The sequence below is a fragment of the Hemicordylus capensis genome, chromosome 2, assembly GCF_027244095.1.
Source record: "Hemicordylus capensis ecotype Gifberg chromosome 2, rHemCap1.1.pri, whole genome shotgun sequence".
Taxonomy (NCBI): domain Eukaryota; kingdom Metazoa; phylum Chordata; class Lepidosauria; order Squamata; family Cordylidae; genus Hemicordylus; species Hemicordylus capensis.
Window position 1 is genome coordinate 417,194,859 of NC_069658.1, and position 18,010 is coordinate 417,212,868.

Here is an 18,010-nt window from a genome sequence, read left to right on the forward strand (position 1 = left end):
CTGACTGAGGTTGTGGCCAGCTCCAGTGTCACCATGCTTTGGAACATTCACACAGCTGTGTCTCATGTCACAATTATAGCCATTCCATCTATTACATGGCAGAAACACTGGGCTGTCCCCTGGCTGTACACTTGAGAAGGAGCTGCAGCCAATCCTGGCTCTCTGATGAACATATATCACTGATACAGTATAAACCTATGGTTTTGTGTCATCCACCCTTGGCATTTTTTAGGTGTATGCTTGGAATCTTTTGTTGTCCACCTAAAATCAAGGGTGGATCTGTAGCTCAGTGGCAGAGCATCTGCTTTGTATGCAGATGGTCCGAGGTTCAGTTCCTGGCACTTCCAGATAGGGCTGGGAAAAACTCCTCCTGAAACCCTGGAGGCCCACTGCCAGTCGTGGTAGGAAATAATGACCTAGATGGAACAATGGTCTGACTCAGTGTAAGGCTTATGCTGCTCCTAATGCGTAGAGCAGCTCTTAAAGGCAAAAGGCAAAGTGTGAGGAGTTTGCCCCACCAAGAAAAATGGTCATGCACATGCCTTGGTTGGTTTCACAAGTGAACACAAGCCCTGTGCATATTTTATGTTCAATGCACATTCAGCCTGTGATCAGTGTTTGCATGTTATGTTGAATGGATGTACAGCAATACAATTCCTGGCTTACGTGATGTGCAGCATTATGTCTCTATTATGCTCCATCCTGGGCTACTGCAGATTCCTAAGCAGCCCTGCTGCTGCTCTGAATGAGCAGTTATGCAAATAGTGAAACTGCATTTCCCCCCATTGCTGAAAACTCATTCAGAGCAGCATTGGGGCTGCTTAAGAGTCTGCAGCAGCCCCAAGGCAGAGCATTATGGAAATGTAATGCTGCACATCATATAAGGGGCAGCCAGAGGAGTGGCGAGAGAGGCCCCTGCTAATTTGGCAAAGAGGCACCTTTTGACGTGGTGATGATTCTCTTTATTTAGCAGTGGGAAAGTAACTGGCCCTATCGACCCCCAGCACATTACTTCCAGTGACTGTTGCTGGTGTCTGTCTTACGTTTCTTTTAGATTGTGAGCCCTTTGGGGACAGGGTTCTATCTTATTTTTATTTATTATTTCTCTGTGAAAACCGCCCTGAGCCATTTTTGGAAGGGTGGTATAGAAATCGAATAACTAACTAACTAACCCTTTGACATCCTCTCTCGCCACTCCTCTGGCTGCCCCTTAAGCAATAAGAGAAGCAACCAGGAGCCAGGACCCCCACCCCTTTACTTGTAAAGGGGAATCCTCACCAGATTTGAGCCAAACCACAATTTTTGGTCCATACATACCCCTACTCTGTATCTTCCTATAAAGGTAAAGTGTGCCGTCAAGTCGACACCCACAGAGCCCTGTGGTTTTCTTTGGTAGAATACAGGAGGGGTTTACCATTGCCTCCTCCTTTTCAGCATCTTCCTATATTGCTGCTGCCCGATATAGTACCAGCGGGGATTCGAACCAGCAACTTTCTGCTTGTTAGCCATCATTTCCCCTGTACCCCCTGAAAATATATCCCCAAGGGTCCCAAAACCTCAGGAACATTTTTAGGAGGCACAAGTGGCTGGAGAGGGAAGGGGGATAACCAAAAATCACCTTTCTCCTCTGCAGGCACATGGGCATATTCTTCACATGGACAACTCTTGGTTGGATGTTGTTAATGCAAATGTAGCAAGTGGAAGACAGCTACTTGCAAGTCAAATGCATTTTCTGACCAATGCATCTTTTTTCGTATGCTTTACACGTATGGGAAATTCAAATAATGTTCCTAACATCACTTGTGAAAATGTTGATGCTTTCTGCTCTCCGCCACAATTGTTTGTTCCACTTCTGATTGGTTCACATTGTAAACCAAATCCAGCCATTTTGTATGCGAATAGGGCAGCCAGTTATGCTTTGATGTAAAAAGGAATAGATGAAGCCCTGCAGTAATAAAATGAGAAGAGAGAGTGGGGTAGGATTAAGCAACAACGATTTCATCTGTCTCCCAAGGAGAAAAAAAATGTTTAAACTGTTAATAACATTAAATTCTCCTAAATAGCTCCATTTCCTCTGTCATGTAACTCTTTGCCACAGCCCTCATAAAGAGTCCCATTGAAAGGATCAGCAGCCTCTTGCTGTGAAATTTGGATATTTCCTGTCATTGGATTAATTAAAATCATGTGGCATCATGGCCATTTTCCATTTGACACTGAAATATCATCAAAGGGAATGATACTCTTCCAATGGCTGCTGATCAAACTGCAGATCAAACTGTTCTTTTCATGCCCTCATTTGGGTTTCATTGGCATCATTGCGCTCCAAGCACGAAGCAGGCGATGCATAATTCAAATTCCTTCCCCGCTTTTTGCTCAGAGTTTCAGGCCATGTGCTTTGCTTTCGAAAGGGATTCACTGATGATTGGAGAAGTTTTGGTTTCTCAGCACTCACTCCTTCCTCTCAAGGCAACTGAAGGGCAACAGATTCTTGGAAGGTTCTGAGTGTCATAAACGCAGATGCTTCACATGTTTCATTTGAAAGATGTATGTGTACAAAATGTACTGTATGAATGTGGCAAACAGATATTTGCAGGTGGGTGCGTGCAGCTTCTTAATGTGTGATATGCTTGGGGCCCTTAGGTCATGACTGAGTCATGACTGAATCATGATTGGGAGTTGAGGCATGAGGGGAGTACTTAGTTGCTGCCACATAGAGTTGCCAACTAGGGACTTTGATAGAGGACATGTGACTATTTTTGGGGACCAAATGACTTTTTTTTTTTTTTGCATTAGGAAGACTAGAGACTATTTTGGGGACCAAACAACTTTCTTTGCATGTGTCGTGGTGTCCGAAGTTCTGGGAAGCAATTGCTTCCCCTTCCTACTGACTCTGGCTTCCAATGGGGAAGCCCGAGTAGAGGTTCTTCTGCTTCAGTGGCAGGTGCGTGGCTAGGTGGGCCCAGCAGGTGCAGCTTGCTTCCTTCATGGGGTGGAGGTGGTGGCAGCAGCAGTGAGAAGTTAGCCTTTAGCTAGCTAACTAACTTTACTCAATTAGCAGCTACCCCTGCTAACTGAGTAAAAAGCCACCTTTTAAAGTGGTGAATCTCTTCTGTTCATCATGGAGAGAGCAACTGGCCCATTCCAGCCCCAGCACAGCATTCCTTCAATGGTTGATGCTCGGGTTACCTTGTGTTTCTCTTTAGATGGTGAGCCCTTTGAGGAAGGGGAGCATCTTATTTATCTTCCTTTGAAAACCGCTGTGAAACCCTCTGTTGAAAAGTCATATAAATGTTTGCCGTCATAAAGAACTGCATCTATCTATCTATCTATCTATCTATCTATCTATCTATCTATCTATCTATCTATCTATCTATCCTGCCTTGAGCCAAGAGGTGAAGTTGCCTGCCAGGTTGGGGAGAGCAGGTTGGGTGTCCTGTGGTGGAGGAGGACAGAGGACTGTGTGTGTCGTAAAGCTAACCAGGAGATGAATTTACAGTTAAGAAGCAGGGGCCTGCAGAACTCTGCACCTAGACAGGAGACCAAGCAGACATATAGCTCACCTGGTCATCGACTTCACAGTGGTAAGCTGAAAGTGGAGGCTTTTGGGAGACTTCTTTTGGTGAAAAATGTCTTCTATTTCCACTTTTTGGGTGGATATCAACTTTTTTCATCATCTTGACCTTGTAACCCTACTTGCACTCCATGCCTATTTATGCAACCCAACTGCCTGAAGCCATGTTTTGATGCTGTGACAAGGAGTGTATTTATTTATTTATCATATTTTTATGACCTCTCCAGCAGGGTTGATGACAAAGAAGGCTCCCTCTTAAAAACCCTGGGCCCAAATCGTTAAGGGCTTTATAGCTGATAAGCAACATTTTGTATTTCACCTGGAAACATATCAGCAGCCAGTACAGTTCTTTTAAAATCGGTGTTATGTGGTCCCTTTGTGTTGTCCCAGAGACCAATCTGGCTGCCAATTATAGTTTCTGGACTGTGTACAAAGGCAGCCCTACGTAGAGTGCATTATTGTAATCGAGCCTGGAGCTTACCAGCATATGTACCACTGTTTTAATGTGGCGCAGCGGGAAATGACTTGACTAGCAAGCCAAAGGTTGCTGGTTCGAATCCCTGCTGGTATGTTTCCCAGACTATGGGAAACACCTATATCAGGCAGCAGTGGTATAGGAAGATGCTGAAAGGCATCATCTCATACTGCACAGGAGATGGTAATAGAAAACCCCTCCTGTATTCTATCAAAGACACTCACAGGGCTCTGTGGTCGCCAGGAATCAACACCGACTCTACGGCACACTTACCTCCCTCCAGAAATGGAATTTGCTGATGTATCAGCCAGAGCTGATAAAACCGCTCCTGGATACTGCCTCAACCTGAGAAACCAGGGAGAGCTTTGGATCACGTACCTGATCTTTCAGGGGGAGTGTAACCCTATCCAGAACAGGCAGATCTAAACCATCTCTCGGGTCCCAACCCTCCACAGTCAGTACCTCCTTATTTGGATTCAATCTCAGTTTATTATCCCTCATCCAGTCCATTACTGCCTCCAGGCAGGCATTAAGGGAAGATATGCCATTTCTGATGAGGTCGACATGGAGAAGTAGATCTGGCTGTCATCAGCATATTGATAACACCCTGCACCAAACTTCTTGATGATCTCTCTCTGTGGTTCCATATAGATGTTAAAGAGTATTGGAGACAGTATGGTGCCTTGAGGAACTCTACACTTTAGTTCTCGCTTTGCAGAACAACAGTCTCCAAGCGACACCATCTGGAATCTGCCTGAGAGGTAGGAATGGAACTACTGTAGAACAGTTCCACCCAATCCAACCATCCTGGTTGATGGTATCGAAAACTGCAGAGAGATCCAAAAGGAATCAGCAGAGTCACATTCCCTCTGTCAATAGCGTGTTGGAGATAATCCATCAGGCTGACCAAGGCAATCTCGACCTCATAGCCCACATGAAAGCCAGTTTGAAATGGGTCTAGATAATCTGCATCATCCAAAACTGCCTGGAGCTGAGAGGCCACCACCTGCTCAATCACCTTGCCCAACCATGGAAGATTAGAAACAGGTCTGTAATTAGCTAACTCCGAGGGATCCAATGCAGGTTTCTTCAAAAGTGGTCTAATAATAGCCTCCTTAAGACAAGGAGGCATCCTGCCCTCCCTCACAGAAGCATTTATAATATTTACCAGATCCTCTCTGATAATATGATTATCAGAAGACATAAACCAAGTTGAGCAAGGGTCAAGAGAACAGGCTGTAGGACATACAGTCTGAAGCAGTTTGTCCACTCCCTCAGGAGTCACAAACTGAAAATGATCCAATCTAATCCCATAAGAGGAGTTGCTGGACACCTCCACAGTAGACTCTGCAGTAACTGTGGAATCTAGCTCGGCCTGAATATTTATTTATTTATTTATTCATTTATTTATCTGTCTATCTTTATAAAACATCTATACCACCCAGACTTTCTGAGCGGTTAACATAAAAATAATTAAAACACATATAAAAGTTAAAACAGTGCAACAATTTAAAAACAGCCATAAAATTAAAAACAGACAGTTTTTAAAAGCTGGGAAAGCTTGGGTGAAAAGATGGGTTTTCAGGTGTTTTTTAAAAATTGCCAGAGATGGGGAGGATCATATCTCAGCAGGGAGCACATTCCACAATCTCGGGGCAGCGACCGAGAAGGCCTGTCTCTGTGTCGCCACCAAACGAGTTGCTGGTAACTGGAGACGGACTTCCTCAGATGACCTCAATGGGCGGTGTGACTCATAGTGAAGAAGACGCTCTCTTAAATACCCAAGGCCTAAGCCTTTTAGGGCTTTATAAGTTATAACTAGCACTTTGTATTTTGCCTGGAAACCTATTGGCAGCTAGTGAAGCTCCATCAACAGAGGTGTAATGTGGTCTCTCCAAGATAACCCAGAGACAAGCCTGACTGCTGCATTCTGAACCAACTGGAGTTTCCGGACTATGTACAAAGGCAGCCCCACGTAGAGCGCATTACAAAAGTCAAGTCTGGAGGTTACCAACAAATGTACCACTGTTTTGAGGTCATTGATCTCAAGAAACAGGCGCAGCTGGCGTATCAACTGAAGCTGATAGAAAGCACCTCTGGCCACCGCCTCAACCTGAGAAATCAAGGAGAGACGTTGATCCAGAAGTACTCTCAGACTGCAAACCTGTGCCTTTTGGGGAAGTGTGGCCCCATCTAGAACAGGTAGATCAAGATAGTATCTGGAGCACAATAAATACCTCTGTCTAATCTGGATTCAACTTCAGTTTATTCTCACTCATCCAGCCCATTACTGCTTCCAGGCAGGCATTTAGGGAGGATATGCCAGCTCCTGAAGAAGCTGGCATGAAGAAGTAGATCTGGGTGTCATCAGCGTACTGATAACACCCGGCTCCAAATCCCCTGATGATCTATCCTAGCGGTTTTATGTAGATCTTTAAAAGCACTGGAGAAAGTACGGAGCCTTGAGGGACGCCATATTTAAGCTCAGATCTTGAAGAGCAACAGTTTCCAATCGACACCATCTGGAATCTGTCAGAGAGGTAGGAGCGGAACCACTGTAAAACAATGCCTCCCACCCCCAACACCCTCAGACGTTCCAGAAGGATACTATGGTCGATAGTATTGAAAGCCACCAAGAGATCCAAAAGGACCAACAGAATCACACTTCCTCTGTCAATTCCCGATTGGAGATCATCCATCAGGCTGACCAAGGCAGTCTCCACCCCATAGCCCACCCGAAAACTAGTTTGAAATGGGTCTAGATAATCAGTTTCCTCCAAGACCACCTGGAGCTGAGAGGCCACCACCTTCTCAATTACCTTGCCCAGCCATGGGAGGTTGGAAACAGGCCTATATAAGCTGCCGAGAGATCCAAAAGAACCAACAGAGTCACACTTCCTCTGTCAATGCCCAATTGGAGATCATCCATCAAGCCAACCAAGGCAGTCTCCACCCCGTAGCCTGCCCGAAAACCAGTTTGGAAGGTGGGGGTTGGAAACAGGCCTATAATTGCTCAACTCTGAGGGATCTAATGCAGGCTTCTTTAGAAGAGGTCTAACGATTGCCTCCTTAAGACAAGGAGGCATCCTGCCCTCCCTCAGAGAAGCATTTATGATTTCCACCAGGCTGTCTACAACAGCCTCCCTGCTAGATCAAACAAGCCATGTTAGACAAGGGGCAAGAGAAAAATGGTAGGCCTCACCACTCCAAGCAGCTTGTCCACATCCTCAGGAGTCACAAACTGAAACCGATCCAGTCAAATCACATAAGAGGAGTTGCTGGACACCCCCAATTCAGACATCAAATTTACTGTGGAGTCTCCATCTAGATCGGCCCAAATCGAAGAGATTTTATCTGTGAAAAATTCTTTAAACACATCACAGTGGGTAACTGATGACTCCAAATTCTGGTTCAAGGGAGCGGGGGCAGATACTAATCTCCTCACAACCCTGAACAACTCTCCTGGGCGTGAACTCACAGAGGGCTAGTCGGAGGGCTAAAGGCCACCTCCAGCTTCAAAGGCAGGATGCCTCTGAGTACCAGTTGCAGGAGAATAACAGCAGGAGAGAGGGCATGCCCTCAACTCCTGCCTGTAGGCTTTCAGTAGCATCTGGTGGGCCACTGTGTGAAACAGGATGCTGGACTAGATAGCAATAGCACTTAGCAATAGCACTTACATTTATATACCGCTTTATAGCCGGAGCTCTCTAAGCGGTTTACAATGATGTAGCATATTGCCCCCCAACATTCTGGGTACTCATTTTACCAACCTCGGAAGGATGGAAAGCTGAGTCAACCTTGAGCCCCTGGTCAGGATCGAACTTGTAACCTTCTGGTTACAGGGCGGCAGTTTTACCACTGCGCCACCAGGGGCTCTATGTGCCAGGGGCTCTATGCTGGATGAGGCCCAAGATAGGCCTTGGGCCTCATCCAGCAGGGCTGTTCTTATGTTCTTAACTCTTGAGCTGCTCCTGACAACCCAGTCCAAAAGTGAACATTGAAGTCCCGCACCACCAACAACCTGGGCCACTCCAATGACAACTCAGCAACCAGGGTTGTCAGCTTAATTAGCGTATCCACTGGGCAGCGGGGAGATTGGTACACCAGCAGAAGTCCCAATCTATCCCTGGTCCCTAGACTTAGGTACACACTTTCAATATTGGCCAAATCCCTGACAGGGGTCCTGGCAGGGGCGGAGCCACCATTGGGCCAACGGGTTCAAAGAACCCGGGCCGTGCCCAATCAGGGGCCGTGCCTTGTAGCCCTGACACGACCCCACGTCTGACGTGAGATGTGGGGGTGCTGGTTTAGCTTCCAAGCGGGGACTGCGGGGCCCCTTTGGGAGCTAAACTAAAGCTGGTGCTGCGTTCACAGCGCAGCCAGGAGCGGTTCTTCCCTGCCTAAGACAGGGAAGAGCCGCTCCTGGATGCCCTGTGAACGCAGCACCAGTCTAAGTAGCTCCTGAAGGGGCCTTAAAGGCAGGGAAGAGCCGCTCCTGGCTGCGCTGCAAACGCAGCCTTAGTTTAGCTCCCGAAGGGGCCGCGCGGCCCCTTCGGGAGTTGGACTCTAACTCCCAAACGGAGCCAGACCACGCCCCCCACGTCTGATGTCAGACGCAGGGGCATGGCTAGCTCCCACATTTGACATCAGATGCGGGGGGCAGGGTCAGCAGGGCTGCCACCACGGCCACAAACGAGCCACTGGCGGTCAGGCTCTGCCACTGAATCCTGGTAAGTGAGATGATATTTTCTATAAACCACAGCCATCCCACTCCTCACCTACGTCCCCTTACCTGCTCCACCATGGAGTAACCCTCTGGGAGAAACTGGGACCAAACCAGACCACTAGCCTCTCCCAACCAGGTCTCTGTGATACATACCAAGTCGACTCCTTCATCCATAATCAAGTCATGGACTACCTCAGGTTTATTTTGATCCGACCTGGCATTAAAGAGTAGTAAGGTGAGGTTCTGTGGGTGGCTGGCATTGATTTCCAAGGTCAAGGAGATGGTAGGCCTGCTGGAAAGGGAAAGAGCAATTAAATGTCTGAATTCCCTTCCCCTGTAATGGTCTGCTGGCCTATCAATGAATCGTCTTCATTGATTCTCCACCACCATTGGTATAGCTGCCCAGGAGTTACCATTAGACTCAGCCAACACTGAAGTCCTTGAGCAGTTTCCAGGCTTCTCTTACCCACCATTCATAAGAAGGTGACCACAGTTTGGGAGATCAGGACATCAGGCATCCCAGATCATATGCTAGTATAGTCCTCATGACAGCAAGTAATATGAAGGAGCTTCGAGCCAAGATGCAACAGCCATGTGCACTCCTGAAAATTCCTCCAAATTACTTGCTATCATGAGAACCAGTCCAAAGTGTAGGTTATTGCCTTTCCCTTTCCCCATCCAGGAATATATGATTGGACAGAAACAATTAAATCAGCTCCTATATTAACTCATGCATAAAAACAATTTCACATGATCTTCTAAACATTTGGGCACACCCCAGCATCATTAAATCTGCATGTTGGTGAGCAAAGGTGCATGTAGCCTATGGATATGCTTATACAACATGTTGCTTCATACTAATAGCCCTGTGTTGTAAATTAATTATTATTCTTTGCCTAACATTCTTATATAGCTAAGGTAATGTGTTTCAACTAGTCCTGTGCAAGTCAGATATTTAAAGAGAACAAATGAGCACATGCTGAAATAGGTTCATTCTCTTTCATATCACTCCTAATCACAGTTATTAGGGCTGCAACCCCTTTAATCCAGGTTCTCCAACTTGGGTCCCTACATATTGCTGGACTACAACTCCCATCTTCCCTAGCCACAATGGGATGATGGGAATTGTAGTCCAACAACATGTGGGGACCCAAGTTGGAGAACCCCTGGATTAATCAATTAATCAGTTTAAAACTATTTTACAGTATACAACTGTTTGACTAAAAAAGCATCCTTAATTGAGAACACTTTTCTTTTTAAACGTATTGAGCATATTTTAATGATATGAACTGCAAGTGAAGGGCATCTTCTTAGAAGAAGCATCTAATCTTCACTCTCACATAGAAGGAAGGCCTCTCCTACGATGGAGACTGCAGCAGCAACATATCCATGCATGCACCGCTTAAAACACCAAGGAACTGTAATTCTTTCCTTGAGAACGCCTGTTTTACACATTCACAAACTGATTACAACTAATTTGATTCCTCAACTAAAATTTCTTCAGTCATGTGACAGCTGAGTCTGGACTTCTGAGGACTTGTTTATAAGTATGTTTTAGGGTTCCTAAAACATGAAACAACCAGGAAGTCCATTTTAACCCATAATTTTAGTTCTTCCTGGGGGCAGTGCCAGGAGGAGCCCCTAGGAATTAGGTATTGAACCAGGTTTGAACCAAACTCGAACTGTACCAGGCCAGTTTGGTTTCGGCCCCCTTCGAACCCCGCCCCAGTTTGGTTTGTGGGGTTTTTTTGGCTGGGGGGGGGGTTTGCCAACTTTAACAAAAAAAATCTTTTTCTTTTTTCTTTTTACTTACCCCCTCTGGGAGGCTTCTCCAATGTGGTGGTGGGGGTTATCCCACAGAAGTCCCCCCCTTCCCCCCTGCCGGCTTTCCTTCTATTAGAAATCACCCAGTTCAGGCATCTTCAGCCCTTTCCAGGCCTATTCCTGGGCACAGCGGCCATTTTGGAGGCCACTGCACCCGCTCAGTGGGTCAGTTCAGCAGGAGGGCCTCTGTCAACGGAAACCCCAACCTTGCTCATGTTCCACTGAGTGCATAGATGCCATGGCCCAGATGCCAGACACTCACCACTCCACACATGGAAAGGGATGTATGGACACTTCTAAACAAACACTTCTCTAAGTTGCTCTTGAACCAAAGCCTGTTATTATGTGATCAAAAGAGAGGTGAGTCAGTGTGTGCCCTGAGCCGATGGTTGCTGCCTGAAGAAGACATTCTTCTCCACTCACCCACAGTTGCCTCTTCTGCAAATGCTTCTCCATTCTTTTATGATGATGATGATGATTTATTTGATTTGTCAAATAATTATTTATTTGATTTTAATGGAGCTACTCAATCTTTTTATGTAGAGAAACGTCTATACAAAGATAAATTATCTCCTGTTGAAATGAACGAAGCAGTCCAAATAAATAAGAAAAGCTGGAGGCTGGAGGTGGCCTGTAGTCCTCAGACTAGTAACCAGGAGAGGAGGGAGGCTAGCAGAGGCTTGTGTTCGGCCACCGCCGCAGCCCCCTGGCCCTGCCCCCTGCATCTGATATCAGTTGCAGGGGGCCGGCTAGCCACACCCCTGCATCTGACGTCAGGAGTGGTCTCCCTCCCCAACGGGGCTGTGCGGCCCCATTGGGATGGGAGATCGTCCTGCACTGCATTGGGCAGCGCGGGTCAGAGCAACTCTCTCTGCCTTTAAAGGCAGGGAGAGCTGTTCTGGCCACACTGCCAATCAGTGTGGGAGATCAGCACCACTGTGTTGGCAGCGAGGCCAGGGAGAGTCACTCTGGCCGTGCTGCCAACACAGCACAAGCCGATTTCGGTCCCAAATGGGGCCACACAACTCCGTTTGGGAGTGAAATAACACCCCCTGCATCTGATGACAGACAGGGGGGGCGTGTCTGCGGCTGCAAGGCATGGCCCCTGGGGGCGTTGGCCCGGGTTCTTTGAACCCATTCACCCAATGGTGGCTCTGCCCCTGCTAGCAGCCATTGATAGACTCCATGAATTCATCTAATCCCCTTTTAAAGCCATCCAAGCAGGTGGCAGTCACCACATCCTGGATCAACAAATTCCATAAGAGGAGTGTGCGTGCACATATGTGCGTGAGCTGAAACTTTGTGAATGCCACAGAGGAATAAAATAAGCAAAAGGGATTTGATTTTTTTATCGTTTTATTATCTTGGGCTTATATTTGTTATTATTGTTTTAAATTTTGTTTTTAATGTATTTTTTGTAAACTGTTTCGAGGACAGCGGTCAGTTGAGCAGTATATAAATACATTTAATTAATTCTGTAGTAAGTGGAAGCAGGTTCAGAAAAATATGCAGTTAAAAACCAGAACTCGCTGTCATGGTTGCCAGTGAGAAGGATGTGCAAGAAGATACCCATTCCCTGGATGCCATCTACATTCAGAGGCAATTCTGGTGGCTGAGCATTCAGGCGATAAGAAAAAAAACGCTTGAGTCTAGATTTAGATTTGATATAAGAAGAATTCCTTCTAGACTTAACTATGCATGATTTATTGTCTAAAGGAAGCTAAGGATAATCATTCCCACGTAAAACACAGCACACAATCATTTCCTCCTCAAACAAATAGTCATTGCTGGCATGAGGAGACTTTAGAACAAGGGGATAAAAACAGCATCACGAAGAGAGAGAGAGAGAGAGAGAAGTCACAGAATGTTTTTTAGCCATGGCAGGCCTTTCCTGTTTTGAGCACTAAAAATATTCCGGTGTAATAGCTTTTTGGTCTGCAGCCTGCGCCTTGGTGAGGTAATGCTCTCTCTCCTCGGTGTGAAACACAACAATCGAAGCAGAGATAAAGCTAATCACATCCACGTGCCTTGCCAAGAAAAACAGGCTGCTTTTCCTTCTCACCTCTGTACCAAGAGAAGATATTTCCAGCCAGTAGGTGGAGAAACTGTTGGCTGAGGACATTTGGTAAAGAGGCCGAGTCCTGAAGCTGGGAGTTTGTGCTATGTGTTGCTAGAGGCAAATGCTTGCAAGGTGCAAGAGGACCCTGGAAGTAGCAGAGGCTGAGATGGGAAGCACTGGCTTGGAACTGTTCCCTTCCCCAGACATTGCACAGACCTAGGGCAGGAGTTTCTTCTCCCTTCTCTGGGCTTCAGTATAATCACCAATTGCTCTGTGGACTTCCCATGGGTGAAATCCAGTTTGTAAGCTCCTTGGGGCAGGGACCTGCCCAATTTGCCTAAGAGAATCTGCATATGGATGGCTGTAAGAAGAGCCCCACTGAATCAGCATCCTTTCAGTAATGGCCAGGCATATGTGCTTGGAAAGTGCACAAGCAAGGCACAAAGGCAAAACTCTGCCCTTGTTGTTTGCTCCCTTAGTAACTGGTATCCAGAGGCTTGATGCTTTGACACTTGGAGTTTCCATTTAGGCATCTTGGCATTCATGTCTCCTCCATGAATTCTGTCCAGTGTCCGTTACCACATCTTGTGGCAGGTTTTTTGTTTTAGTGGTGGGTTTTTTTTTTTTTTGCATAGGTAGATATTATACCACATTTAATTGGTCATCTAGCTCAGTATTGTATATGCTGGCCAATAGCAGCTCTCCAGAGTTTCAGGCAGGGTTTTTCCCCAGCCCTGCCTGGAGATGCTGCGAGGGATTGAACCTGGGACTTTCAGCATGCAAAGCAGATGCTCTACCACTGAGCTACGGCCCTGCCCCCATGTTAATTACATTGTATTTTGTACAACCTTGTCCTGAATCTACTGCCAATCAGTTTCACCATTAGGCCCCCCAAGTACTAGAAGAAGGAGAAGCCAGTCTTTTTGCCTTCCCTTACCTGTCTTCCCCCCCCCACAAAAAAACCCCAAAAGTTCTGAACCTTTTAGCCCTTCCATGTACAGAAGGTATCCCAACCCTCTCTGCCATTTTGGTTGCCCTTTGCTCCTCCCTTTTCAGCTTTGCAATATGGAGTGGCCAGCACTGCACACAATATTCCAAATGCAACTGCAGCATAGCTTTTTTTTAAAAAAAGTCCATTATGTCCTTGGCCTTTTGATTTTCTATCCCTTTCCTCATAATCCCCACAATGGAATTTGTCTTTTTCACTGCTACAGCACCCTCTCAGTTTTCACTGAGCTGAGCACCATGACTACCATGACACCAAGATCTCTCTTTTGGTCAGCCACCGCCAGGTCAAATCCCATCTGTGCATGCTGAAGACAGGATTTTTCACCCAGCATACATCACCTGACACTTACTTACACTTACACTTATGCATTGTATGTATGTATAAATAAATTAATAGATTCTCCACAGTGCTATGCTGTTGGATTGGAGACAGCTCATTTTACCTGCCGTAGGCCTCTCCAGATGATTGATATTTGCACAGAGAATGCTCAGCTGTTCCCAAGTTGTTGTGAGAGGATCCAAAATGTCTTTCCTTCCCCTCCCCTCCCCGCCAACAACTAAGCTCCCAAGTAGCTTTTGTATATTTTACTTTGGACAGAGGTCAAGCTTTGACTGAGAATCGTAGATTCAAATCCTGCCTCAGCTCTGAAGCTGACTGGGTGGCCATGGACCCTTCTCTATGGGCCAAATGTGAATGGCTACACCAGGCCTGCTCAACTCAGCCCCCCCCCCAGCTGTTTTTGGACTACAACTCCCATAATCCCCAGCCACAGTAGCTAATAGCCAGGGATAATGGGAGTTGTGAGCCAACATCTGCAGGAGGGCCGAAGTTGAGCAGGCCCAGGCTAAACACAGTGGCTGACAACCTGACTAAATTACTCATGAGTAGCCCCACTGAAATTAGTGGGGCAAGTTTGTCATGACTAATTCATCCCATTAATTTCGGCAGGACTATCCATGAATAATTTAGTCTGGCTATCAGCCATCATTGTCTAGCCGAGAGTTTTTTCTTCCTTAGCTAATATAGCAGTGTGTGGGGCCCATTCCAGACTGGGACCAAGGCAAGGAGGCAGCAGGTGTATAAACAATTTTCTCAAGTTTATTTTGGCTGCCAGAAAATACAACCCCCAAGCTATGGTCCCCCGAAGGTGCCATTTACTCCAATGTTACCTCTGAGGACCCATAGTGACTTTGAGGGGATTTTTGACAGGAAAATAGAATGAGGGGGGAAAGCCCAAAGGGACATGGAAATACCTCCATGTCCATATCCAGCTTGGGATCTTCCATAGGTGTGATTTTAAAATACACTCCCCAACTAAACAATAGTGGCTGGCATGATGAGGAAAATTACTCAAAGTATTCCCACTGGAATTTAAAGGACAAGTTCAGCAATTAAGAGGACAAGTTCAATTTCAATGGGACTACTTTGAGTAATTTCCCTCATCACATCAGCCAACATGCTTAACACCAAATCAAGTTTGGTTGTAACTCTAACTTAGTTCCAGGGGTCCTTGTGAGAAGAAAATGGGATCATCCCATCTATGCAACGCTGAGCTCCTTGAATGAACAGCAGGATACAGATACAACAACAGACAAACAAATAAAACTTTATTTTTAAAAAAGATACAATTGGACTGCTGTCTTTTCCAGCCATTAGGCATCTGGCAGTTGCCACAGATAGTTGCCCCAATTTGCTTCAGGGCCAGATGAGCATGCAAGTCAGCTTCTGCATCTGTATTTCTAGCTGGCTGGGAAATTATACTCTGTCATGGGAGCTGCTTGCATAATTCCCTGGTCTGATCCAGCATCCGAGGCTGCACACGTGTGGCCCTGTCAGCCCTATCAGTGATAACGCAGATCAGTTGGATGGAGTCCCTCTATACTTCTCCCCCTAAACAGCTGACCAGCATCTATGCAGCTTATCAAACAGAATGATATGCATGTGCATTGGGATGCGGAGACAACATTAATAGGGTTGTTTAGGGTTCTGATCTAAAGTGTCTTCTGAATTGACCCATCTCTACAGATATTTCTGCCCCTGAAACAAAACCACATCCCTATTTGATTAAATTCCTTTGATCCAAAGCAGGGCCGCCCAACTTTGGCCCTCCTGAAGATGTTGGCATACAAATCCCATAATCCTTGGCTATTGGTCACTGCGGCTGGGAATTATGGGAGTTGTAGTCCAAAAACAGCTGTGGGGCCTAAGTTGAGCAGGCCTGATCCAAAGGCAGGTTCCACATGGTGGAAGCAACGCCTCAGCTATGAACCAGCATAGCTAAACCCAACTAAAAAGCTCTTTAGATCAAGGGCTCTCCAACTCTGGGCCTAGATGTTGTTGGACTACAATCTCCCCTTTCTCCAATCGCAGTGGCCTGTGACTGGGGATGTTGGAGTTCCAGTGCATCGACCTTTTGCACCAACTATCCTAATGACCACTAGGGGCATTGGGAGTAGAGATGGTGAGTAAGGGTCTCCCTAGCTGTTCTACCTGTCTCTACTCTATGACCCCTGATATGACTCTTCAGGTATTTCCTGTGCTGAGTCAGCTCAGAATCCCTTCCTTTACTCTTAGGGAGCAGATGGAAACATTGCTCTCTCTCCCTACCTATTCATAATGTAGTTCTTTAGATTAAGGATTAGGTCTTTCCTATCCAAAGGTGTACTTCACCAATAAATTTTCTTAGAATGTTATTCTACAAGAATCTCCATGTGTCTTCTCTAAATAGCTGCAACAACTAAACTCTGCATTCTACTCTGTAACTGGAGTGGGTAGCTTCTTTAGTGCTCTGCTAATTAACTGGGGGATAAAATTACAACCCCCAACAGGGGAATTATGGGAGCTGTAGTCCAGAACCACTGTACAAGTTTAAGAAAGGAGCATAGGAAGCTGCCTTGGTCTGGAGATGCCAGGCAGATCCTTGGTCCGGAGATGCCAGGCAGGGATGGAACCTGGGACCTTCTGAATGCAAAGCAGATGCTCTGCTCCTGAGCAAAACCCCATCCCCTAAGACAGAGGTTCTCAAACTTGGGTCCCCAGATGTTGCTGGACTACAACTCCCATCATCCCTAGCCACAATGGCCAAAGGCCAGACAACACCTGGGGGGCTCACGTTTAAGAATCCCTGCCCTCAGGGGAATATCTTACAGCAGACAGCATTTTCACAAGTAGTTGCAAACCCTGCTTAGCAAAGGGGACAATTCATGCTTGCTACCACAAGGCCAGCCTAATCCCAAATGATGGTATACATTCCCTCATTGGAACTAACTGCAGGATCTGGAAGCAGCTTTCTTTGATTTGGAAACTTAACATCTGCTATTCATGAAGCAACACACAGAAAAGGCCACTCTGTGCAGTACATTCTCTGTTGCATGGAGGCAAGTTGTGACGGTCTGCATAGGTTCCCAGATTGATAATCAAGAAGAGCTTCATGGGAACGGAACCCTGTGGACCAATGAAAGGATAAAACAAATTAGATTCCATAATACATCTCTGAAGAGCAGCTGATCAAACACATGCTTCAAGATTTCCTAGTACGATTAAATTACTGAATTGATGCTTGACTGTAGATGCTTTCAGTATCTCATAAGCAAGAATGTGTGAATTATGCCATCGCCACCATGCAGACACTGTAGTGGATACTGAATTCAGCATTTAAAAAACAAGGTTTCTAGCTCTTAAGATTGCAAAGATGCTTGAAAATGTATGGTCAGTGTCTGGTGATATCCAGAGGTGCTCCTAGGTAATTTTGGAGCCTGGACCTAAAGGCCTTTGGAGGCCCCCCGCTGCAAGTTAAGTGGGGGGCCTCCAAAGGGCTGCAAGTTAAGCAAGTTCTTGAGGGCACAAACCACACCACCCAGGACAGACTAAAGAGGATTTGGGGCCCCCAGGGTGTGTGGAGGCCCTGGACTTCAGCCCCAAAATCCAGGGGTAAGAGCACCTCTGGTGACATCTCAGAGGCTAGGGGGGAAACCTGAACAAGATTTCTAGTAGTCAGCAGTAAGGTTTGGCTCTTTTTATCATTAGCAGAAGCCAATGAAAATGATGGGGAAAACACACATACACAAACAACACACACACACGGCATACAAAGTGACACATTCAGCTTGTATTAGAATTTCCTTGGCAGCTTATTTGATTACAAAAACTAAGCTCCTTAAGCTCATCCACAGTAAACCCAATGGCATATCAGGGCCTCTGATGTGCACACAGGTCTCTAAGGAAGCTGGCCAAAGATACTCTAGGAAGCAAGATCCAACATTGGTGTGAATTGAGGCAGCCACTGCTTCTCCTGAAGAGCTCCATGTGTGCATCTGAACTCCTGTGTGTAGAATTACTGTCTGTTC

The 18,010-nt window shown here is 46.2% G+C and overlaps 2 long non-coding RNA genes across 3 annotated transcripts in view; both read right to left on the reverse strand.

The window, feature by feature from the left end:
• Nucleotides 1-1,185: 1,185 nt before the first annotated feature.
• On the reverse strand, nucleotides 1,186-11,392 carry LOC128344913 (uncharacterized). 2 transcript variants are annotated; one of them, XR_008316122.1, is made up of 3 exons: nucleotides 11,020-11,392; nucleotides 8,926-9,064; nucleotides 1,186-1,945 (listed from the first exon to the last, which is right to left on the reverse strand). It is a non-coding gene; the product is annotated as an uncharacterized LOC128344913 (long non-coding RNA). The 2 variants fall into 2 exon arrangements; XR_008316121.1 differs by having other exon boundaries at nucleotides 10,586-11,392.
• Nucleotides 11,393-15,254: 3,862 nt separating this feature from the next.
• The window catches only part of LOC128344912 (uncharacterized), a 64,118-nt gene continuing 61,362 nt past the window's right edge, over nucleotides 15,255-18,010 (reverse strand). The window contains exon 2 of the long non-coding RNA XR_008316120.1: nucleotides 15,255-17,108. This is a non-coding gene — a long non-coding RNA (uncharacterized LOC128344912). The remainder of the gene's footprint in view (nucleotides 17,109-18,010) is intronic.